The sequence below is a fragment of the Coffea arabica genome, chromosome 6c (genome assembly GCF_036785885.1).
Source record: "Coffea arabica cultivar ET-39 chromosome 6c, Coffea Arabica ET-39 HiFi, whole genome shotgun sequence".
NCBI lineage: Eukaryota > Viridiplantae > Streptophyta > Magnoliopsida > Gentianales > Rubiaceae > Coffea > Coffea arabica.
In genome coordinates, this window is record NC_092320.1 from 45,384,999 (window position 1) to 45,393,231 (window position 8,233).

Genomic DNA, 8,233 nt, shown 5'->3' on the forward strand with positions numbered 1-8,233 from the left:
TAATTAGAAGCTTAAGAGCCACCATTAGAAAAACCCCCAATTAAACCCTAGAAACCGAAATTCGTTCCCTCAAGCGTAAACTTTCCGCAACGGTCGCAGTTAACATAAAAAGTTCCGTTTAACACCTTTCGGTACACTATCCATAACTGAAGCTACCCTTATCGGATTGAAACGAATCTTATGGCGTTTCGAAGCCAAGACATAAAGCTACATTCCTTATGAAGACCTCCAAAGCCAAATCGTGCATTTTCATGGTCAAAAACGGAAAACTCCACGAAAAATTAAATCTGGGCGCGAAACAGGTTTCATGCACAGTCAAGGGTATTTCGGTCATTTCATAGACTACAGTGCTCGGATCGAGGTGAAATTTTACAGACAGATAGTTAACACCATTTACTACAACTTTGATGTTTTAACCTAAGCCTGATTCGGGCTCTATTATACTCAAATAAATCCGGTCAGAACAGGGCAAATGTAAACCCTAAACCTGGAATTCCGTATCAAACCAGAAATTTTCCGCAACCAACTTCAACTAACATATACAAGCTTCATTTTACACCATTACAAGCCATCATACCATGATTAAACCATGATCATCATATAAAATCAGAAAAATCTCCATAAAATCAGAAATTTAGCTAACTTCACCCTAATCCATAAAATCACATATGTAGCCACCACAAGTCATGAATTCACCATTATTGGAAACAAACAATGAATCTTTACACACCGTACCTTGATACCTCACAAAAGGTAGTAGCTTAATGGTTCCTTCTCCAAAATAACTCCCCCAAGACCTTGGAATCTCCTTACTAACCAACTTTTATGGAGTGATTTGCAATTCCATCGGTTAAAACTCAAGATTGAAGTAAGAAATTGGAGTGAAAGATGAAGGTTTTTCTCTCTCTCTTGCTCTCCAAGTTTCGGCCATGAGAAGGAATAAATGGCTTGATTTTTGTTCAAATTTTGATTTTAATAAAGTTAAGGTAAGATGGTCAAAAGTCCAACTTTGAATAAGAAGGTGACACATGTCACCTTTTGGTTTAAAACTTATCTTTTTGTCTCTCCAATACTAATCCATATAGGTAACATCTAATTATCTCTTAGCACCATGTAAAATAATATCACTTAATACAAAACTCCAACAAGTTGTCAAAAATTTATCGCATTTACCGCACTAGCGGGTCCCACGTTGATAATACACTTCAAACTCAACGTGGACTAACTTGTATCAAGGAAATGATTTGAAAACTATATTCCCTTATAAAATTGTAGACAAGGAAACAAAATAATGTCATGAAAATATATAAAAATTTTCGGGTTCTCACACTCATCCTTTTGGGGCGTCACAAACTCCCCTCCTTAAAAGAATGTCGTCCTCGACATTCCATCTTGTACCAATCAAGTCAAGACATCCTGCAAGAATCTCTGATATTTCAAACCAAACCCACAGTCCGGCATCCTAAACTTCAAGTCTAGGATACACTACAGAAATCGGAAGCCTAAACTCTGATACCAACTGTGACGGCCTCACCTCACCCTAAGGCGAACCAAAGGGTTCGGCGGACCGCCTGCCCAGCTCTCGCCGGGACTCAGTTGTTCACTACAATCCTCAAATAGATTACAAGATACATCTCAAATTTAAATCAAATTCTCCAATAATTACATGTCATAAGCGAAGCATCCACGCTTAGAATTAGTTTCCGCTTCATACATCGAAGCGATCCTTAATACCAACTATTATACAGGAGGAAGTTCAAAATTGAAAGTACACAAACATCCACTTCAATTCCAAATCTAAACTGTACAAGATATAGGCCATCCAGCCACGTGAATAAGTACTACAAGCCTTTCCTTCGCCACGAGCCCTGTGGAGGGGAATAAAATAGTTTTGGGGAGACCTAAAAGCTCAGTGAGTAACCAATAAAATCAGTAATCAAATATATGTCACAATCGTTCATTTCAATGATGTCATGAATCAATAATCAAATGTACGTTTATTGCTCTCATGAGCCAGTGAAATCGTTGTACTTAAACACCCAACGCTCAAAAAGATTACTTAACGTTAAACAATAAGGTGGAGCAACGTTGGTGCTCCAGATCATGTCACGAACTCACAAAAGTGGTGGAGACGTTGGCTCCAGGTAAATAGTAGAGGAGACGTTGGTGTTCAGCACAAGATTCCCCAAGAACTCATTTAAGCTAAATCATTTCATGGACTCACATGCCGGCACACATGATATGCAAACGAGTAAATAATGCAAAAAACACTTCGTAAGTAACTTTGAAAACAGTTTTGGGTCACTCACCTCCACGGCTCAGAAACCATCCATCATATATCATTACCTTGCCCGAGTCCAAGCCCTAAATCACAAATTCAAAGCAATCATACATTCTCAAAGTTCGGACAGCATTTCCCCATAAATGCTTCATTTCCAACCACAATATATTACCAATCACACTTACGGTTAATAAGCAATAAAATATATCCAATTAGGCCACAATATCCCTCAATCAAAGCTAATTAGAAGCTTAAGAGCCACCATTAGAAAAACCCCCAATTAAACCCTAGAAACCGGAATTCATTCCCTCAAGCGTAAATTTTCTGCAACGATCGCAGTTAACGTAAAAAGTTCCGTTTGACACCTTTTGGCACACTATCCATAACTAAAGCTACCCTTATCGGATTGAAACGAATCTTATGGAATTTCGAAGCCAAGACATAAAGCTACAGTCCTTATGAAGACCTCCAAAGCCAAATCATGAATTTTCATGGTCAAAAATGGAAAACTCCACGAAAAAAGAAATCTAGGCGCGAAACAGGGTTCATGGGTAGTCAAAGGTATTTCGGTCATTTCATAGGATACAGTGCTCGGATTGAGTTGAAATTTTACAGACAGCTAGTTAACACTATTTGCTACAACCTTTATGTTTTAACCTGAGCCTGATTCAGGCTCTAACATGCTTAAATAAATCCAGTCAGAACAGGGCAAATGTAAACCCTAAACCTGGAATTCTTTATCAAACCAGAAATTTTCCGCAACCAACTTCAACTAACATATACAAGCTTCATTTTACACCATTACAAGCCATCATACCATGATTAAACCATGATCATCATATAAAATCAGAAAAATCTGCATAAAATCAGAAATTTAGCTAACTTCACTCTAATCCATAAAATCACATATCTAGCCACCACAAGTCATGAATTCACCATTATTGGAAACAAACAATGAATCTTTACACACCGTACCTTGATACCTCACAAAAGGTAGTAGCTTAGTGGTTCCTTCTCCAAAATAACTCTCCCAAGACCTTGGAATCTCCTTACTAACCAACTTTTATGGAGTGATTTGCAATTCCATCGGTTAAAACTCGAGATTGAAGTAAGAAATTGGAGTGAAAGATGAAGGTTTTTCTCTCTCTCTTGCTCTCCAAGTTTCGGCCATGAGAAGGAAGAAATGGCTTGATTTTTGTTCAAATTTTGATTTTAGTAAAATTAAGGTAAGATGGTCAAAAGTTGAAGGTGACACATGTCACCTTTTGGTTTAAAACTTATCTTTTTGTCTCTCCAATACTAATCCATATAGGTAACATCTAATTATCTCTTAGCACCATGTAAAATAATATCACTTAATACAAAACTCCAACAAGTTGTCAAAAATTTATCGCATTTACCGCACTAGCGGGTCCCACGTTGATAATACACTTCAAACTCAACGTGCACTAACTTGTATCAAGGAAATGATTTGAAAACTATATTCCCTTATAAAAATTTATAAGAAATGAATATATTGAAGAAAGGCATAAAATTGTAGACAAGGAAACAAAATAATGTCTCGAAAATATATAAAAATTTTCGGGTTCTCACACTCATCATTTCGAGGCATCACAAACTCCCCTCCTTAAAAGAATGTCGTCCTCGACATTCCATCTTGTACCAATCAAGTCAAGACATCCTGCAAGAATCTCTGATATTTCAAACCAAACCCACAGTCCGGCATCCTAAACTTCAAGCCTAGGATATACTACAGAGATCAGAAGCCTAAACTCTGATACCAACTGTGACGGCCCCACCTCACCCTAAGGCGAACCAAAGGGTTCGGCGGACCGCCTGCCCAACTCTCGCCGGGACTCAGTAATTCACTACAATCCTCAAATAGATTACAAGATATATCTCAAATTTACATCAAATTCTCCAATAATTACATGTCATAAGCGAAGCATCCACGCTTAGAATTAGTTTCCGCTTCATACATCCATGCGATCCTTAATACCAACTATTATATAGGAGGAAGTTCAAAATTGAAAGTACACAAACATCCACTTCAATTCCAAATCTAAACTGTACAAGATATAAGCCATCCAGTCACGTAAATAAATACTACAAGCCTTTCCTTCGCCACGAGCCTTGTGGAGGGGAATAAAATAGTTTTGGGGTGAGCTAAAAGCTCAGTGAGTAACCAATAAAATCAGTAATCAAATATATTTCACAATCGTTCATTTCAATGATGTCATGAATCAGTAATCAAATGTACATTTATTGCTCTCATGAGCCAGTGAAATCATTGTACTTAAACACCCAACGCTCAAAAAGATTATTTAACGTTAAACAATAAGGGGGAGCAACGTTGGTGCTGCAAATCATGTCACGAACTTACAAAAGTGGTGGAGACGTTGGCTCCAGGTAAATAGTAGAGGAGACGTTGGTGTTCAGCACAAGACTCCCCAAGAACTCATTTAAGCTCAATCATTTCATGGAGTCACATGCCGGCACACATGATATGCAAACGAGTAAATAATGCAAGAAACACTTCATAAGTAACTTTGGAAACAGTTTAGGGTCACTCACCTCCACGAGTCCAAGCCCTAAATCACAAATTCAAAGCAGTCATACATTCTCAAAGTTCGGACAGCATTTCCCCATCAGTGCTTCATTTCCAACCTACAATATATTACCAATCACACATACGGTTAATAAGCAATAAAATATATCCAATTAGGCCACAATATCCCTTAATCAAAGCTAATTAGAAGCTTAAGAGCCACCATTAGAAAAACCCCCAATTAAAACCTAGAAACCGGAATTCATTCCCTCAAGCATAAATTTTCCGCAACGATCTCAGTTAACGTAAAAAGTTCCGTTTAACACCTTTCGGCACACTATCCATAACTGAAGCTACCCTTATCGGATTGAAACGAGTCTTATGGAATTTCGAAGCCAAGACATAAAGCTACATTCCTTATGAAGACCTCCAAAGCCAAATCGTGCATTTTCATGGTCAAAAATGGAAAACTCCACGAAAAATTAAATCTGGGCGCGAAACAGGTTTCATGCACAGTCAAGGGTATTTCGGTCATTTCATAGACTACAGTGCTCGGATCGAGGTGAAATTTTACAGACAGCTAGTTAACACCATTTACTACAACTTTCATGTTTTAACCTAAGCCTGATTCGGGCTCTATCATACTCAAATAAATCCAGTCAGAACAGGGCAAATGTAAACCCTAAACCTGGAATTCTTTATCAAACCAGAAATTTTCCGCAACCAACTTCAACTAACATATACAAGCTTCATTTTACACCATTACAAGCCATCATACCATGATTAAACCATGATCATCATATAAAATCAGAAAAATCTGCATAAAATCAGAAATTTAGCTAACTTCACTCTAATCCATAAAATCACATATCTAGCCACCACAAGTCATGAATTCACCATTATTGGAAACAAACAATGAATCTTTACACACCGTACCTTGATACCTCACAAAAGGTAGTAGCTTAGTGGTTCCTTCTCCAAAATAACTCTCCCAAGACCTTGGAATCTCCTTACTAACCAACTTTTATGGAGTGATTTGCAATTCCATCGGTTAAAACTCGAGATTGAAGTAAGAAATTGGAGTGAAAGATGAAGGTTTTTCTCTCTCTCTTGCTCTCCAAGTTTCGGCCATGAGAAAGAAGAAATGGCTTGATTTTTGGTCAAATTTTGGTTTTAGTAAAGTTAAGGTAAGATGGTCAAAAGTCCAACTTTGAATAAGAAGGTGACACATGTCACCTTTTGGTTTAAAACTTATCTTTTTGTCTCTCAAATACTAATCCATATAGGTAACATCTAATTATCTCTTAGCACCTTGTAAAATAATATCACTTAATATAAAACTCCAACAAGTTGTCAAAAATTTATCGCATTTACTGCACTAGCGGGTCCCGCTTTGATAATACACTTCGAACTCAACGTGGACTAACTTGTATCAAGGAAATGATTTGAAAACTATATTCCCTTATAAAAATGTATAAGAAATGAATATATTGAAGAAATGCATAAAATTGTAGACAAGGAAACAAAATAATGTCTCGAAAATATATAAAAATTTTCGGGTTCTCACACTCATCCTTTCGGGGCGTCACACAGGTTGTGGCTCAATCGTTGCCTCTCTCTCCTCTCTTGGTTCTTGCACCGGTTCTTGTACTTGTTTACCCCCGCGGCCATGACTAGGACCGCGTCTTCGGTTAGTTCCCCTGACTTGACTTCTTCTACCCTCCATGTTTTGGATTTAACCAACTATGGACATATAATCAAAGTAAGGTATGGCTCGTATAGCACGTTGCAAAAGGATAAATACAGGCAATAAAACGCATAATAAACAAGTACTTTATATACATAGTAAACAAGTCACATATATATGCCAACCTAGGCAAGTCAAAGGCTATACTAGCCAAGGAACATAGAACAAAAGAAACCCTATTTACATCTACCGTGATACGTCAAAGTCAAAAACAAAAGAAAACGTGTCGTCCTACTATGTTCCTACTACCCCACAAAAATCTTCTCAATCCTCAATCCTAACAAGTCGCCGGCTAGGCGCCGACCCAACTGACTCCGAGGATGCACTCGGCTCCTCCTCCAGGTCCTCCTCAGGATCCTCCTCCGGATCCTCCTCAAGAGCACCAGGAACCTCAGGGACTACAGGCACTTGACCCTCCTCGGCCAAGTCCTGTATCACATCCTCTACCAGTGCCTCGCACTCAGTTAGGATATGGCCGGTCCGGTCTCGGATGTCCTTAACCACTTGCATGAGGCGTCCAGTAGTCGCCTGAGCTTGCTCGCGGAAAGCATCAGTCCGCTGCTGCTCCTCCAAAATCGAGGCCTGCAGCTCTCGGATCCTAGCTCCTTAGCCTCGGAGAGTAGCCTGGAGACGTTCTATCTCCACCTAGCACCTACAATTGGCGCTATCCAATCATCTCCGTTCATCATCCACGGCGAGCACTACCCGATCGGGGTAGGAGTAGGTCTTCCAGCAATTGCAGCATCGGATCTTGCGCGCTGGGGACCACCGCTGCACTGGCCTACCGGGGCTCTCCTGGTACGTGATCACGCGACAGACGGGCCCCTCCAGATATGGCTCGTCAGTTAGAGCGTCAGTAGATATGTCAGTAGGTACGGACTGAGACTGCCCCGCACCCCCAGAAACGTCAGTACCCGTCATCACTATGTTTGCAAGTAACATTGCAAAAGTAAGTACACAACACATAGAAAACAAGGCTAAAGGCCAATCTCAAGAATAAAATCCTAACCTATCGTATCAAGCACTCAATCTATCCAGATCAATTCACAACCTAGGCTCTGATACCACCTGTGACGAGCCCACCTCCCCCTAAGGCGTACCAAAGGGTTCGGCGGACCGCCTGCCCAACTCTCGCTAGGACTCACTCACTCGTATCACGTGCTTACATCCATAGATAATAATTAACATCGCAATTCAACTTATAAGTTACAACGATGCAAAATCAAGGTACAAAACCTCTAGATACCCAAACTGGTTCAAAGTGTATACAATCCAAATACAAAACATTCTATTCGAGTAATAGCGCGAGTACAAGTCAAAAGTCAAAACAGTTAGACTACGCTAGTCTTTATACATCTCACGCCTCGCTCGTACCCCTGTAAGGAAAACAAAACTAACAGAGTGAAAACCTCAGTGAAGTTCCAAATATCAAATTGGCCATCAAACAAAGTAATAACAGTGTAATAGTGAAATAGCGAGCAAACAAGTCAAATAAGAGAGATAACACTTCAGATAGTCGAGAAATATATGGATCATATTCATAGGTAAGGATACAGTGGCTCATATCTCGGCTCCATCCCAACTTGATCGATTGGTAGTTGACACTCCGTCAACTTTCAAGTAATAAACTAGTCCAGAATGAAAACTCCACTTCACG